The sequence below is a fragment of the Pleurodeles waltl genome, chromosome 11, assembly GCF_031143425.1.
Source record: "Pleurodeles waltl isolate 20211129_DDA chromosome 11, aPleWal1.hap1.20221129, whole genome shotgun sequence".
NCBI lineage: Eukaryota > Metazoa > Chordata > Amphibia > Caudata > Salamandridae > Pleurodeles > Pleurodeles waltl.
The window spans coordinates 381806416-381824083 of record NC_090450.1 but is presented as its reverse complement, the minus strand read 5'-3'; positions in this window follow the sequence as shown (position 1 = coordinate 381824083).

The window sequence follows — 17668 nt, the reverse complement described above, 5'->3', positions numbered from 1 at the left end:
TTGGAGTGATGGGGGTGAGGGTGGGGGTATGTGATAGCATGCAAGTAGGGTGGGGGATGTAATAGTTAAGATTTGACTTACCAGAGTCCATTCCTACATCTACTCCTGCGAGGCCCTCAGGAGGCAGAATCGCCAAGACTTGCTCCTCCCATGTTGTTAGTTGTGGGGGAGGAGGTGGGGGTCCGCCGCCAGTCCTCTGTACTGCGATGTGGTGTCTTGAGACCACGGAACGCACCTTCCTGATGTCATCCCTATTTCTTGGGTGCTGTCCCACTGCGTTGACCCTGTCCACTATTCTGCGCCATATCTCCACCTTCCTAGCTATGGAGGTGCGCTGCAACTGTGATCCGAATAGCTGTGGCTCTACCCGGACGATTTTCTCCACCATGACCCTGAGCTCATCCTCAGAGACCCTGGGGTGTCTTTGCTGTGCCATGGGGTGGTGTGGGTGATGTGTGGGGTGGTATGTGTAGTGATAAGTGAGGTGATATTTAGTGGTGTGTTGTGTGAGGTGTGTGGAAGTTATGTGGGTGATGGAATTGTGTGCCTGTGGATGCTTGGTAGTTGTTTGTAGTGTCTCTCTCTGGCCTTCTCTCTGTAATTTTGTCGTAGGGGTTTGTGGGTGATGTGGGTGTGTGTTTTATATTGTAATGGGTGTGTGGGAGTTGTGTGTGTATGTGTATCAGGTGTGTGTATTTCGAATTGCCCAATGCGTTTGTGTTTTGTAGGAGTGTGTGTATTTTGAGCGCGGCAGTGTGTGCCGCCAATGGAATACCGCTGTTGAATGACCGCCGCGTGGATTCGTGTGTCGTGATAGTGTGGGCGTATTTCTGTTGGCGTGACGGTGGAGGTTTTGTTTTCGCCAGTTTATCACTGACTTTTGGTTTGGCGGACTTGTGTGGGTGTCTGAATTTTGGCAGATTCCGAGCAGTGGGTCATAATGACCGTGGCGGAATTCCGCTGCTGCGGCGGTGTGTTGGCAGTCTTCTGCACGGTGGTAAACGGCTTTTGCCACCAATGTTGTGATGACCCCCTTTGTGTTTGCTCCCATTTGGAGGGAGATTCAAATATGTTCCCACCAGGCAAGGGGAACCACTGTATCCCAGGGATAGGCTCCCCAGGACACAGTATGTTAGCGTGACCCAGGGGATGAGGTCCCAGGTGCCATTGAAGGCTCAGGGAGGGGGCTGCATGGTCCCCCTCACCTTAATTAAATGAATAAGCACTGAGGGATGGGGTACCCAGAGTATTTGATGGCTCAGGGAGTGGGGGCATGCAACCTCCTCCCCTTTTTGACCATTTTAACCTCAGAGGTGGGCTCCCTGGGGCCTATAATAGTTTAGGGAAAGGGAGCTGTGTGCCCCCCACCCCTTATGGAATGTGGCCCCAGCGGTGAACTCCCCTGGGCCATTGAAGGCTCAGTGTTGGGGGCTGCATGGCCTCCTTTTAATTAAAGCAATCAGTCCTGAGGGATAGGGTCTTTGAGGTCTTCGAAAACTCAGGAATGGAGGATTACATGTCCCTCTCCCCTAATGGAATATAGCCCCAGGTGTATGCTCCCCAGGGCCCATAATGGCTTGGGGAGGGGTGCAAGTGCCCACCCTCCCCTTAATTGAAGAATGTAGCCTGGCCACAACTTTCTTTTTGCTGGAGTCCTGCTGGATTGTGGCACAAATTGCTAACTTGTTGGGGATTTTGTCCCAAGGGGTGTTCCTCTGCATTCCCCCATACGTCCTAGGGCAAACAGGGTATCCCTACCCTGTCCCCCTCACAATCTTTTTTCTTTTAACTCCAGAATAGGGGACTAAGTCCCGAGTCCTATAATGGCTGCCACCAAAATGTTTTCATGTTGCTGGCACTCAGTCACAGCACTCACTCCTGTGGGAGTCTGACCCCGGCTGAAGTGAGATAGCCCAAGGGAAAATAAGCTCCCTGGGCCAATAAGAATGCTCCAATAATAAACTGGCCTTCCCATGAGACGACCGTGAGCTTCTCGTGGACTTAACCATCCAGATATACAATTATTTTTTAACCTTAATTTCTAGAACACTACTGAACAGATTTACACCAAATCACAAAAAGCACAATGTGCATACCAAGATCTAGCATCCTGCTAAATTTGGTTTAATTCTGTCAAGCAGTTTTTCCTGTAGCCCTGCCTAAAGAAATCTATGGAAAATGTGCCTCCTACAAGAGAGCAAATTTAGAAATGGACCTGTGATTGGTTGAGAGGCCAGTTTTTCCTGTGAGTCTTCATGCTCTCGCAAGAGCAGATTGGCTGGCTGTTGGAATGTTAGAAATTAAATGGCGGAAACTTCCTTTACTGCAAATAAGGAACAGGGTAGTTAACAACTGTGCAACCAAAAAATATTCCCTCTTGTGCTTGCTGTCCTTATAACATTTAAACTTTAATCTTAGGTACACATTGGCAGATTTACAATGGAAAAATAAAACTTTATAAACAATGTATAAGTATTCACTGTCTCACTATGGTCACTCAGAATTGTTAATCTATTACAGGTTACAATATATATATATATATATATATATATACATATAAATTAAAATTAAAAGCACCCTAAAATCACATACATAAGTTAAAAATGACTTCATAAACTCATTAGTAGGAATGCATATTGTGGTCACTATTTTTGAGAGGAAGTGTGTAAGAGATAGGTACTGTGATTTGTAGATGGTTAATTCATATTCCCTTCAAAACGGACAATCTTGCAAGGCTCTCATGGGATCATAAACAGTAGAAAGGAGTAGATGATCTTTGAATACACTGTAATAGGCACACTTCCTACTGTAGGAAGGAGTAATACTGGAGATGGTGTTTGTCAGAGCATACTATTTATGCCCATCAGCTTTGTAAGAGTTGTAAGTAGAGTATAGTCTATTCCCACACCCTATTATGCACACACATTATCAGAGAGATGGGTGTTAGAAGGGAAGACAGTCCCTGGACAGAGTATACTATGCTCACGTGTCATCCAAGAGAGAGGTCTCTACGGAGAGTGGCCAGTTTCTCGCCATACATCTTACTAAGCACACTCGTCATCTGAGATGGAGTTGTGACGGAAGAAGCTAGTCCATGTACATAGCCTAATACGTACGCTTGTCATCTGAGAGAGGTATGCCAGGAGAGACTAGTCCATGACCTGTTTTAGGTCCTGAGCTCGCCCCCCACGACCGCAGCACCAACCTGCTGCCTCCTGCCTCTGTCCCACGACCACGCTGCCGTTTGCGTGTTCGAGGCCCTCCTCCACCCGCAGGCATCCTCCTGCGCCTCATCCCTGGTGGCTAGTGGGCTCACTTGACCCGTGTGCCGCTTCCGCCGTCCCGTAAGTTGTTTTTCGTTTTTTCTGCGCCTCGCCGCCGGCGCTTCTGCCCCCATTGTGCCCCCCTGATTGCTGTCTCCCCGATCGTGTATTGTGCCAGTATTGTATTTCTTATTGTGTGGTTTTTCTTATTGTGACTGCCTTAGTTTTGCTCGTTTTCTGTGTTTTTGCCCCTTGTGCGCTCCCCGATCCCTGCCGCTGCCTCCCTGTGGCCCCGCCCCCCTCGCGCCCCCATTTGCCGCTCCCTCCTGCCTCCCGCCTCCCAGCTGCTCCTCGTTCCCCCCTCCCTTCTTCATGGCTGGCGCTGCGCGTCGCGAGTGAGCGAACTCTGACCTGTTTTAGGTCCTGAGCTCGCCCCCCACGACCGCAGCACCAACCTGCTGCCTCCTGCCTCTGTCCCACGACCACGCTGCCGTTTGCGTGTTCGAGGCCCTCCTCCACCCGCAGGCATCCTCCTGCGCCTCATCCCTGGTGGCTAGTGGGCTCACTTGACCCGTGTGCCGCTTCCGCCGTCCCGTAAGTTGTTTTTCGTTTTTTCTGCGCCTCGCCGCCGGCGCTTCTGCCCCCATTGTGCCCCCCTGATTGCTGTCTCCTCGATCGTGTATTGTGCCAGTATTGTATTTCTTATTGTGTGGTTTTTCTTATTGTGACTGCCTTAGTTTTGCTCGTTTTCTGTGTTTTTGCCCCTTGTGCGCTCCCCGATCCCTGCCGCTGTCTCCCTGCGGCCCCGCCCCCCTCGCGCCCCCATTTGCCGCTCCCTCCCGCCTCCCAGCTGCTCCTCCCTCCCCCCTCCCTTCTTAATGGCTGGCGCTGCGCGTCGCGAGTGAGCGAACTCTGACCTGTTTTAGGTCCTGAGCTCGCCCCCCACGACCGCAGCACCAACCTGCTGCCTCCTGCCTCTGTCCCACGACCACGCTGCCGTTTGCGTGTTCGAGGCCCTCCTCCACCCGCAGGCATCCTCCTGCGCCTCATCCCTGGTGGCTAGTGGGCTCACTTGACCCGTGTGCCGCTTCCGCCGTCCCGTAAGTTGTTTTTCGTTTTTTCTGCGCCTCGCCGCCGGCGCTTCTGCCCCCATTGTGCCCCCCTGATTGCTGTCTCCCCGATCGTGTATTGTGCCAGTATTGTATTTCTTATTGTGTGGTTTTTCTTATTGTGACTGCCTTAGTTTTGCTTGTTTTCTGTGTTTTTGCCCCTTGTGCGCTCCCCGATCCCTGCCGCTGCCTCCCTGCGGCCCCGCCCCCCTCGCGCCCCCATTTGCCGCTCCCTCCCGCCTCCCGCCTCCCAGCTGCTCCTCCCTCCACCCTCCCTTCTTAATGGCTGGCGCTGCGCGTCGCGAGTGAGCGAACTCTGACCTGTTTTAGGTCCTGAGCTCGCCCCCCACGACCGCAGCACCAACCTGCTGCCTCCTGCCTCTGTCCCACGACCACGCTGCCGTTTGCGTGTTCGAGGCCCTCCTCCACCCGCAGGCATCCTCCTGCGCCTCATCCCTGGTGGCTAGTGGGCTCACTTGACCCGTGTGCCGCTTCCGCCGTCCCGTAAGTTGTTTTTTGTTTTTTCTGCGCCTCGCCGCCGGCGCTTCTGCCCCCATTGTGCCCCCCTGATTGCTGTCTCCCCGATCGTGTATTGTGCCAGTATTGTATTTCTTATTGTGTGGTTTTTCTTATTGTGACTGCCTTAGTTTTGCTCGTTTTCTGTGTTTTTGCCCCTTGTGCGCTCCCCGATGTAGGAGGCTGGACTGGCTTGTAGTGAGTACCAAGGGGTACTTGCACCTTGCACCAGGCCCAGTTATCCCTTATTAGTGTATAGGGTGTCTAGCAGCTTAGGCTGATAGATAATGGTAGCTTAGCAAAGCAGCTCAGGCTGAACTAGGAGACGTGTGAAGCTACTACAGTACCACTTAGTGTCATATGCACAATATCATAAGAAAACACAATACACAGTTATACTAAAAATAAAGGTACTTTATTTTTATGACAATATGCCAAAGTATCTTAGAGTGTACCCTCAGTGAGAGGATAGGAAATATACACAAGATATATATACACAATAGCAAAAATATGCAGTATAGTCTTAGAAAACAGTGCAAACAATGTATAGTTACAATAGGATGCAATGGGGAAACATAGGGATAGGGGCAACACAAACCATATACTCCAGAAGTGGAATGCGAACCACGAATGGACCCCAAACCTATGTGACCTTGTAGAGGGTCGCTGGGACTATTGGAAAATAGTGAGAGTTAGAAAAATAACCCTCCCCAAGACCCTGAAAAGTGAGTGCAAAGTGCACTAAAGTTCCCCTAAGGACAAAATAGTCGTGTTAGAGGGAAAATGCAAGGAAAACACAAATCAGCAATGCAACAACGATGGATTCCTGTCTGAAGGTACCTGTGGAACAAGGGGACCAAGTCCAAAAGTCACAAGCAGCTCGGAGATGGGCAGATGCCCAAGAAATGCCAGCGGTTGGTGCAAAGAAGCTCTTACTAGGCTGAAGAACTGTGAATACTGCAGGAACGACAAGGGCTAGAGACTTCCCCTTTGGAGGATGGATCCCCCACGCCTTGGAGAGTCGTGCAGAAGTGTTTTCCCGCCGGATGGATGCCAACAAGCCTTGCTACACGCAAATCGTGCGTTTGGCGTTTTTGGACGCTGCTGGGGCCCAGGAGTGACCAGGAGGTCGCAAATTGGACCTGCAGAGAGAGGGGACGTCGAGCAAGACAAAGAGCCCTCACTGAAGCAGGTAGCACCCGGAGAAGTGCCAGAAACAGGCACTACGAGGATGCGTGAAACGGTGCTCGCCGAAGTTGCACAAAGGAGTCCCACGTCGCCGGAGACCAACTTAGAAAGTCGTGCAATGCAGGTTAGAGTGCCGTGGACCCAGGCTTGGCTGTGCACACAGGATTTCCGCCGGAAGTGCACAGGGGCCGGAGAAGCTTGCAAAGTCGCGGTTCCCATCAATGCAGCCCAGCGAGGTGAGGCAAGGACTTACCTCCACCAAACTTGGGCTGAAGAGTCACTGGACTGTGGGGATCACTTGGACGGTGTCGCTGGATTCGAGGGACCTCGCTCGTCATGCTGAGAGGAGACCCAAGGGACCGGAGATGCAGCTTTTTGGTGCCTGCGGTTGCAGGGGGAAGATTCCGTCGACCCACAGGAGATTTCTTCGGAGCTTCTGGTGCAGAGAGGAGGCAGACTACCCCCACAGCATGCACAAGCAGGAAAACAGTCGAGAAGGCGGCAGGATCAGCGTTACAGAGTTGCAGTAGTCGTCTTTGCTACTATGTTGCAGGTTTGCAGGCTTCCAGCGCGGTCAGCGGTCGATTCCTTATCAGAAGGTGAAGAGGGAGATGCAGAGGAACTCGGCTGAGCTCATGCATTCGTTATCTAAAGTTTCCCCAGAGACAGAGACCCTAAATAGCCAGAAAAGAGGGTTTGGCTACCTAGGAGAGAGGAAAGGCTACTAACACCTGAAGGAGCCTATCAGCAGGAGTCTCTGACGTCACCTGGTGGCACTGGCCACTCAGAGCAGTCCAGTGTGCCAGCAGCACCTCTGTTTCCAAGATGGCAGAGGTCTGGAGCACACTGGAGGAGCTCTGGACACCTCCCAGGGGAGGTGCAGGTCAGGGGAGTGGTCACTCCCCTTTCCTTTGTCCAGTTTCGCGCCAGAGCAGGGGCTAAGGGGTCCCTGAACCGGTGTAGACTGGCTTATGCAGAATTGGGCACCTCTGTGCCCAACAAAGCATTTCCAGAGGCTGGGGGAGGCTACTCCTCCCCTGCCTTCACACCATTTTCCAAAGGGAGAGGGTGTCACACCCTCTCTCAGAGGAAGTTCTTTGTTCTGCCATCCTGGGCCAGGCCTGGCTGGACCCCAGGAGGGCAGCTGCCTGTCTGAGGGGTTGGCAGCAGCAGCAGCTGCAGTGAAACCCCAGGAAGGGCAGTCTGGCAGTACCAGGGTCTGTGCTACAGACCACTGGGATCATGGAATTGTACCAACAATGCCAGGATGGCATAGAGGGGGCAATTCCATGATCATAGACATGTTACATGGCCATATTCGGAGTTACCATGGTGAAGCTACATATAGGTAGTGACCTATATGTAGTGCACGTGTGTAATGGTGTCCCCGCACTCACAAAGTTCAGTGAATTGGCTCTGAACAATGTGGGGGCACCTTGGCTAGTGCCAGGGTGCCCTCACACTAAGTAACTTTGCACCTAACCTTTACCAGGTAAAGGTTAGACATATAGGTGACTTATAAGTTACTTAATTGCAGTGTAAAATGGCTGTGAAATAACGTGGACGTTATTTCACTCAGGCTGCAGTGGCAGGCCTGTGTAAGAATTGTCAGAGCTCCCTATGGGTGGCAAAAGAAATGCTGCAGCCCATAGGGATCTCCTGGAACCCCAATACCCTGGGTACCTCAGTACCATATACTAGGGAATTATAAGGGTGTTCCAGTAAGCCAATGTAAATTGGTAAAAATGGTCACTAGCCTGTCAGTGACAATTTGGAAAGAAATGAGAGAGCATAACCACTGAGGTTCTGGTTAGCAGAGCCTCAGTGAGACAGTTAGGCACCACACAGGGAACATATTCATGCACACCTATGAGCACTGGGGCCCTGTGTGACAGGGTCCCAGTGACACATACATATAGGCCACAAACCTATGAGCACTGGGGTCCCGACCAGCAGGATCCCAGTGACACATAACAACCATACTGAAAACATAGTGTTTTCACTATGAGCACTGAGGCCTGGCTATCAGGATCCCAGTGAGACAGTGAAAACAGTGACAAACACCCTGACATACACTCACAAACAGGCCAAAAGTGGGGGTAACAAGGCTAGAAAGAGGCTACCTTCTCACACAACCCCCCCCCAAACGAAGGACAATAAGGCTAACCTTGGCCAGTTGAGACTTTATTGTCTAAGTGGTGATAAGTAGAGAGTAGCTCTGCAATAGACTGGTTACTCCCTTTATCATCCACTATATGGTTACTTCCCTGTGGGGATGTAAACCACCCTGTTTGAAGTTTTTTAGCTAAGCAACAATGTGAAGATGTATTTTCAGAGTTTCTATCAGTAAGTTTTAGTTTAGAGCAGTGGGAATTGTCCACTGAACCTATTTGTAGTGATGGAAATGCCAGACAGGGATGCTGTCTCAGAAAAGCCATAGCTGGGCAAAAACTTTGTCCACATGGCTGGAAGAGAGAACAGGGATGCTGTTTCTCTTGGGTTGGAGCAGGGCAGGGATGCTGTCCTATCAGCTCCACACTAGGGCAGGGATGCTGTCCTAAGTGTTGTGAGGCAGTGCAGAGTTTCTGCACTAAAGTTTCTCTGGGAGGGTTGGAGGGATGCTCCATGTTAACTAAAATGGTGCTCTTTTTCTCACCAATGTTAGTTATCCCACAGAGAGGTACTTCCACCTCAGGGAGTACAGTTTTGCCAACTGATGATTCCCTTGGAACAGGTGCCACCCCAGGAGAGGTTTCTCCCACCACAGGAATGGTATCCTGAATGGTAGGGTGGTTAGGGGATACTGTGATACCCTTTTTACCTGTTGATGGAGAGGGTTCCTGAGTTTTCAGGCCTTCTCTCCTTTGCTTTTTCATTTCACTTGAAATGAGAGGGAACAATTCCTCAGGGATGCCCAGCATGGCTGCATGGGCATAAAACTCTACATCAGCCCAACCTGAGGCCTCTAGGTCATTACCTAAGAGACAGTCTACAGGTAAGCTAGGTGATACCACCACCTGCTTAGGGCCAGTAACTCCACCCCAACTAAACTGAATTATAGCTAAGGGAAGAAACTTAGTGGAGTTATGGACATCAATAATCTTATACTGTTGTCCAATGGTGTGTTGATCAGGGTGCACTAGGTTTTCAGTCACCAAAGTGAAACTGGCACCTGTGTCCCTGTAGGCCAAGGCCTCAACACCATTTATTGAAACTGTCTGCCTGTACTTATCCATTGTAAGGGGACAAGCAGCCAGTGTGGCAAGGCCAATGCCACTAGGTGTGACAGAAACTGTCTTGGGAGTGACTACCCCAGTTTCTACTATGGACCCAAAAGTGAACCCAACTACACCCTTAACTTGACTGTTGCCAGCAGTCCCACCACTAGTACCACTACTGCTAGGGGCACTAGAGTTTGATGTATTAGTGGTGGTAGGCTCAGGGGGTTTACCTGGACAGGACTTATCCCCTGGCCTATGGCCTCTGTTTTTACACACAAAGCACCAAGGCTTTTTAATGTGTGCAGGTTGAGAAGAAGAGGAAGAATTAGTTTTATCCCCACCCTCTGAAGAGTGTTTAAGATTTGAAGTGGGATCTTTGGTTTTACCCTTACCCCCATGCTTATCTTGAGATTTTTCACCATCTTTCTTCTTATTGCCATCTTTGTCACCCCCTGTATGAACTTTTCTGTTCACCCTTGTTCTGACCCATTTGTCTGCCTTCTTTCCCAATTCTTGGGGAGAGGTCAGATCAGAGTCTACCAGGTACTGGTGCAACAAATCAGACACACAATTATTAAGTATATGCTCTCTCAGGATTGTGTTATACAGGCTTTCATAATCAGTAACTTTACTGCCATGTAACCACCCCTCCAAGGCCTTCACTGCCTGGTCAATGAAATCAACCCAGTCTTGTGAAGACTCCTTTTTGGTCTCTCTGAACTTTATCCTGTACTGTTCAGTGGTTAAGCCATAACCATCCAGGAGTGCATTCTTAAGAACTTGGAAATTATTAGCATCATTTTCTTTTACAGTAAGGAGCCTATCCCTACCTTTTCCAGTAAATGATAGCCATAGGATAGCAGCCCACTGCTTTTGAGGGACATCCTGTACAGCACAGGCCCTCTCAAGTGCAGCAAACCACTTGTTAATGTCATCCCCCTCCTTATAAGGGGGAACTATCTTGTGCAGATTCCTGGAATCATGCTCTTTTGCAGGATGACTATGGGGAATACTGCTGCTGCCACCATGGGTATCTAAACCCAACTTCTGTCTTTCCTTCTCTAATTCTAAAGACTGTCTATCCAAATCCAGCTGTTGCTTCTTGAGCTTCAGTCTGGTTTGTTCCACTCTCAATCTATTGAGCTCCCTTTCTAACAATCTGTCATCAGGGTGGGTGGGAGGGACATTTCTAGATACAGAGGTATGATGGGAATGAACAGAAGGAGACCTGTCCCTTACAGAGGGCACCCTAACAGCTTGGCTACCAGCATAATGTGAGAGCACATCATCAGTATGGTGTGATTCAACCTCTGTACCAACTATGCTAGACTGTCTAGTAATGGGCAGGCTGAGAAGTTTCTTTCCTGAATCTTTTCCTGGGGGAGTCCCTGGATCAGATTGAGAACCATTAGCTACTTTTTCTACAGATTGGGCACTTATGGCCTTATCCTGTACTCTAAGCATGTTAATTAACAGTTCTAAGGAAGGATTCTTCCCTACACTCAAACCTCTCTCTATGCAGAGACTCCTTGCTCCTTTCCAGCTAAGGTGATCATATGCAAGTTTGGACAGTTCAACATTTTTTCCTGTGCCAGACATTTTTAGAGAGAGTTAAAGTGATAGAAAAAGAGAAAAAAGTTTTCAGAACTTTTTGGAAAGACAGAAAAAAACTTTTTAAACTTTTAAGAACTTTTTGAAAGTTTAGGAGTACTTTTCAGCACTTAGAAAAGAGTGAAAAGAGGAAATGCAAAACTTTTTGGCTATGTGTATATACACTGACCTTGTTTTGTATATTTTTCTCTTATGAAAAGTACAATGACAAGAGTGGTAAGTAGTCTCAAGCACTTATCCCACCGCTGCACAACCAATGTAGGAGGCTGGACTGGCTTGTAGTGAGTACCAAGGGGTACTTGCACCTTGCACCAGGCCCAGTTATCCCTTATTAGTGTATAGGGTGTCTAGCAGCTTAGGCTGATAGATAATGGTAGCTTAGCAAAGCAGCTCAGGCTGAACTAGGAGACGTGTGAAGCTACTACAGTACCACTTAGTGTCATATGCACAATATCATAAGAAAACACAATACACAGTTATACTAAAAATAAAGGTACTTTATTTTTATGACAATATGCCAAAGTATCTTAGAGTGTACCCTCAGTGAGAGGATAGGAAATATACACAAGATATATATACACAATAGCAAAAATATGCAGTATAGTCTTAGAAAACAGTGCAAACAATGTATAGTTACAATAGGATGCAATGGGGAAACATAGGGATAGGGGCAACACAAACCATATACTCCAGAAGTGGAATGCGAACCACGAATGGACCCCAAACCTATGTGACCTTGTAGAGGGTCGCTGGGACTATTGGAAAATAGTGAGAGTTAGAAAAATAACCCTCCCCAAGACCCTGAAAAGTGAGTGCAAAGTGCACTAAAGTTCCCCTAAGGACAAAATAGTCGTGTTAGAGGGAAAATGCAAGGAAAACACAAATCAGCAATGCAACAACGATGGATTCCTGTCTGAAGGTACCTGTGGAACAAGGGGACCAAGTCCAAAAGTCACAAGCAGCTCGGAGATGGGCAGATGCCCAAGAAATGCCAGCGGTTGGTGCAAAGAAGCTCTTACTAGGCTGAAGAACTGTGAATACTGCAGGAACGACAAGGACTAGAGACTTCCCCTTTGGAGGATGGATCCCCCACGCCTTGGAGAGTCGTGCAGAAGTGTTTTCCCGCCGGATGGACGCCAACAAGCCTTGCTACACGCAAATCGTGCGTTTGGCGTTTTTGGACGCTGCTGGGGCCCAGGAGGGACCAGGAGGTCGCAAATTGGACCTGCAGAGAGAGGGGACGTCGAGCAAGACAAAGAGCCCTCACTGAAGCAGGTAGCACCCGGAGAAGTGCCAGAAACAGGCACTACGAGGATGCGTGAAACGGTGCTCGCCGAAGTTGCACAAAGGAGTCCCACGTCGCCGGAGACCAACTTAGAAAGTCGTGCAATGCAGGTTAGAGTGCCGTGGACCCAGGCTTGGCTGTGCACACAGGATTTCCGCCGGAAGTGCACAGGGGCCGGAGAAGCTTGCAAAGTCGCGGTTCCCAGCAATGCAGCCCAGCGAGGTGAGGCAAGGACTTACCTCCACCAAACTTGGGCTGAAGAGTCACTGGACTGTGGGGATCACTTGGACGGTGTCGCTGGATTCGAGGGACCTCGCTCGTCGTGCTGAGAGGAGACCCAAGGGACCGGAGATGCAGCTTTTTGGTGCCTGCGGTTGCAGGGGGAAGATTCCGTCGACCCACGGGAGATTTCTTCGGAGCTTCTGGTGCAGAGAGGAGGCAGACTACCCCCACAGCATGCACAAGCAGGAAAACAGTCGAGAAGGCGGCAGGATCAGCGTTACAGAGTTGCAGTAGTCGTCTTTGCTACTATGTTGCAGGTTTGCAGGCTTCCAGCGCGGTCAGCGGTCGATTCCTTATCAGAAGGTGAAGAGGGAGATGCAGAGGAACTCGGCTGAGCTCATGCATTCGTTATCTAAAGTTTCCCCAGAGACAGAGACCCTAAATAGCCAGAAAAGAGGGTTTGGCTACCTAGGAGAGAGGAAAGGCTACTAACACCTGAAGGAGCCTATCAGCAGGAGTCTCTGACGTCACCTGGTGGCACTGGCCACTCAGAGCAGTCCAGTGTGCCAGCAGCACCTCTGTTTCCAAGATGGCAGAGGTCTGGAGCACACTGGAGGAGCTCTGGACACCTCCCAGGGGAGGTGCAGGTCAGGGGAGTGGTCACTCCCCTTTCCTTTGTCCAGTTTCGCGCCAGAGCAGGGGCTAAGGGGTCCCTGAACCGGTGTAGACTGGCTTATGCAGAATTGGGCACCTCTGTGCCCAACAAAGCATTTCCAGAGGCTGGGGGAGGCTACTCCTCCCCTGCCTTCACACCATTTTCCAAAGGGAGAGGGTGTCACACCCTCTCTCAGAGGAAGTTCTTTGTTCTGCCATCCTGGGCCAGGCCTGGCTGGACCCCAGGAGGGCAGCTGCCTGTCTGAGGGGTTGGCAGCAGCAGCAGCTGCAGTGAAACCCCAGGAAGGGCAGTCTGGCAGTACCAGGGTCTGTGCTACAGACCACTGGGATCATGGAATTGTACCAACAATGCCAGGATGGCATAGAGGGGGCAATTCCATGATCATAGACATGTTACATGGCCATATTCGGAGTTACCATGGTGAAGCTACATATAGGTAGTGACCTATATGTAGTGCACGTGTGTAATGGTGTCCCCGCACTCACAAAGTTCAGTGAATTGGCTCTGAACAATGTGGGGGCACCTTGGCTAGTGCCAGGGTGCCCTCACACTAAGTAACTTTGCACCTAACCTTTACCAGGTAAAGGTTAGACATATAGGTGACTTATAAGTTACTTAAGTGCAGTGTAAAATGGCTGTGAAATAACGTGGACGTTATTTCACTCAGGCTGCAGTGGCAGGCCTGTGTAAGAATTGTCAGAGCTCCCTATGGGTGGCAAAAGAAATGCTGCAGCCCATAGGGATCTCCTGGAACCCCAATACCCTGGGTACCTCAGTACCATATACTAGGGAATTATAAGGGTGTTCCAGTAAGCCAATGTAAATTGGTAAAAATGGTCACTAGCCTGTCAGTGACAATTTGGAAAGAAATGAGAGAGCATAACCACTGAGGTTCTGGTTAGCAGAGCCTCAGTGAGACAGTTAGGCACCACACAGGGAACATATTCATGCACACCTATGAGCACTGGGGCCCTGTGTGACAGGGTCCCAGTGACACATACATATAGGCCACAAACCTATGAGCACTGGGGTCCTGACCAGCAGGATCCCAGTGACACATAACAACCATACTGAAAACATAGTGTTTTCACTATGAGCACTGAGGCCTGGCTATCAGGATCCCAGTGAGACAGTGAAAACAGTGACAAACACCCTGACATACACTCACAAACAGGCCAAAAGTGGGGGTAACAAGGCTAGAAAGAGGCTACCTTCTCACACCCGATCCCTGCCGCTGCCTCCCTGCGGCCCCGCCCCCCTCGCGCCCCCATTTGCCGCTCCCTCCCGCCTCCCGCCTCCCAGCTGCTCCTCCCTCCCCCCTCCCTTCTTAATGGCTGGCGCTGCGCGTCGCAAGTGAGCGAACTCTGACCTGTTTTAGGTCCTGAGCTCGCCCCCAACGACCGCAGCACCAACCTGCTGCCTCCTGCCTCTGTCCCACGACCACGCTGCCGTTTGCGTGTTCGAGGCCCTCCTCCACCCACAGGCATCCTCCTGCGCCTCATCCCTGGTGGCTAGTGGGCTCACTTGACCCGTGTGCCGCTTCCGCCGTCCCGTAAGTTGTTTTTCGTTTTTTCTGCGCCTCGCCGCCGGCGCTTCTGCCCCCATTGTGCCCCCCTGATTGCTGTCTCCCCGATCGTGTATTGTGCCAGTATTGTATTTCTTATTGTGTGGTTTTTCTTATTGTGACTGCCTTAGTTTTGCTCGTTTTCTGTGTTTTTGCCCCTTGTGCGCTCCCCGATCCCTGCCGCTGCCTCCCTGCGGCCCCGCCCCCCTCGCGTCCCCATTTGCCGCTCCCTCCCGCCTCCCGCCTCCCAGCTGCTCCTCCCTCCCCCCTCCCTTCTTAATGGCTGGCGCTGCGCGTCGCGAGTGAGCGAACTCTGACCTGTTTTAGGTCCTGAGCTCGCCCCCCACGACCGCAGCACCAACCTGCTGCCTCTGTCCCACGACCATGCTGCCGTTTGCGTGTTCGAGGCCCTCCTCCACCCGCAGGCATCCTCCTGCGCCTCATCCCTGGTGGCTAGTGGGCTCACTTGACCCGTGTGCCGCTTCCGCCGTCCCGTAAGTTGTTTTTCGTTTTTTCTGCGCCTCGCCACCGGCGCTTCTGCCCCCATTGTGCCCCCCTGATTGCTGTTTCCCCGATCGTGTATTGTGCCAGTATTGTATTTCTTATTGTGTGGTTTTTCTTATTGTGACTGCCTTAGTTTTGCTCGTTTTCTGTGTTTTTGCCCCTTGTGCGCTCCCCGATCCCTGCCGCTGCCTCCCTGCGGCCCGCCCCCCTCGCGCCCCCATTTGCCGCTCCCTCCCGCCTCCCGCCTCCCAGCTGCTCCTCCCTCCCCCCTCCCTTCTTAATGGCTGGCGCTGCGTGTCGCGAGTGAGCGAACTCTGACCTGTTTTAGGTCCTGAGCTCGGCCCCCACGACCGCAGCACCAACCTGCTGCCTCCTGCCTCTGTCCCACGACCACGCTGCCGTTTGCATGTTCGAGGCCCTCCTCCACCCACAGGCATCCTCCTGCGCCTCATCCCTGGTGGCTAGTGGGCTCACTTGACCCGTGTGCCGCTTCCGCCGTCCCGTAAGTTGTTTTTCGTTTTTTCTGCGCCTCGCCGCCGGCGCTTCTGCCCCCATTGTGCCCCCCTGATTGCTGTCTCCCCGATCGTGTATTGTGCCAGTATTGTATTTCTTATTGTGTGGTTTTTCTTATTGTGACTGCCTTAGTTTTGCTCGTTTTCTGTGTTTTTGCCCCTTGTGCGCTCCCCGATCCCTGCCGCTGTCTCCCTGCGGCCCGCCCCCCTCACGCCCCCATTTGCCACTCCCTCCCGCCTCCCGCCTCCCAGCTGCTCCTCCCTCCCCCCTCCCTTCTTAATGGCTGGCGCTGCGCGTCGCGAGTGAGCGAACTCTGACCTGTTTTAGGTCCTGAGCTCGCCCCCCACGACCGCAGCACCAACCTGCTGCCTCCTGCCTCTGTCCCACGACCACGCTGCCGTTTGCGTGTTCGAGGCCCTCCTCCACCCGCAGGCATCCTCCTGCGCCTCATCCCTGGTGGGTAGTGGGCTCACTTGACCCGTGTGCCGCTTCCGCCGTCCCGTAAGTTGTTTTTTGTTTTTTCTGCGCCTCGCCGCCGGCGCTTCTGCCCCCATTGTGCCCCCCTGATTGCTGTCTCCCCGATCGTGTATTGTGCCAGTATTGTATTTCTTATTGTGTGGTTTTTCTTATTGTGACTGCCTTAGTTTTGCTCGTTTTCTGTGTTTTTGCCCCTTGTGCGCTCCCCGATCCCTGCCGCTGCCTCCCTGCGGCCCCGCCCCCCTCGCGCCCCCCATTTGCCGCTCCCTCCCGCCTCCCGCCTCCCAGCTGCTCCTCCCTCCCCCCTCCCTTCTTAATGGCTGGCGCTGCGCGTCGTGAGTGAGCGAACTCTGACCTGTTTTAGGTCCTGAGCTCGCCCCCCACGACCGCAGCACCAACCTGCTGCCTCCTGCCTCTGTCCCACGACCACGCTGCCGTTTGCGTGTTCGAGGCCCTCCTCCACCCGCAGGCATCCTCCTGCGCCTCATCCCTGGTGGCTAGTGGGCTCACTTGACCCGTGTGCCGCTTCCGCCGTCCCGTAAGTTGTTTTTCGTTTTTTCTGCGCCTCGCCGCCGGCGCTTCTGCCCCCATTGTGCCCCCCTGATTGCTGTCTCCCCGATCGTGTATTGTGCCAGTATTGTATTTCTTATTGTGTGGTTTTTCTTATTGTGACTGCCTTAGTTTTGCTTGTTTTCTGTGTTTTTGCCCCTTGTGCGCTCCCCGATCCCTGCCGCTGCCTCCCTGCTGCCCCGCCCCCCTCGCGCCGCCATTTGCTGCTCCCTCCCGCCTCCCGCCTCCCAGCTGCTCCTCCCTCCCTTCTTAATGGCTGGCGCTACGCGTCGCGAGTGAGCGAACTCTGACCTGTTTTAGGTCCTGAGCTCGCCCCCCATGACCGCAGCACCAACCTGCTGCCTCCTGCCTCTGTCCCACGACCACGCTGCCGTTTGCGTGTTCGAGGCCCTCCTCCACCCGCAGGCATCCTCCTGCGCCTCATCCCTGGTGGCTAGTGGGCTCACTTGACCCGTGTGCCGCTTCCGCCGTCCCGTAAGTTGTTTTTCGTTTTTTCTGCGCCTCGCCGCCGGCGCTTCTGCCCCCATTGTGCCCCCCTGATTGCTGTCTCCCCGATCGTGTATTGTGCCAGTATTGTATTTCTTATTGTGTGGTTTTTCTTATTGTGACTGCCTTAGTTTTGCTCGTTTTCTGTGTTTTTGCCCCTTGTGCGCTCCCCGATCCCTGCCGCTGCCTCCCTGCGGCCCCGCCCCCCTCGCGCCCCCATTTGCCGCTCCCTCCCGCCTCCCGCCTCCCAGCTGCTCCTCCCTCCCCCCTCCCTTCTTAATGGCTGGCGTTGCGCATCCGCGCAGCGGGCGCGCCCCTGGCGCGCAGGAGGCACGCCAGAGGCAAGCCCGTCTGCGCCCGTCCACGCCTGGACCGCGCCCAGTGCCACCCCCCCTGGGCCTCGCGCCCCCCGCATCCGCTACTCAGCAAACGAACTCCGCACTTTCAACACCGGCTCCTCCAC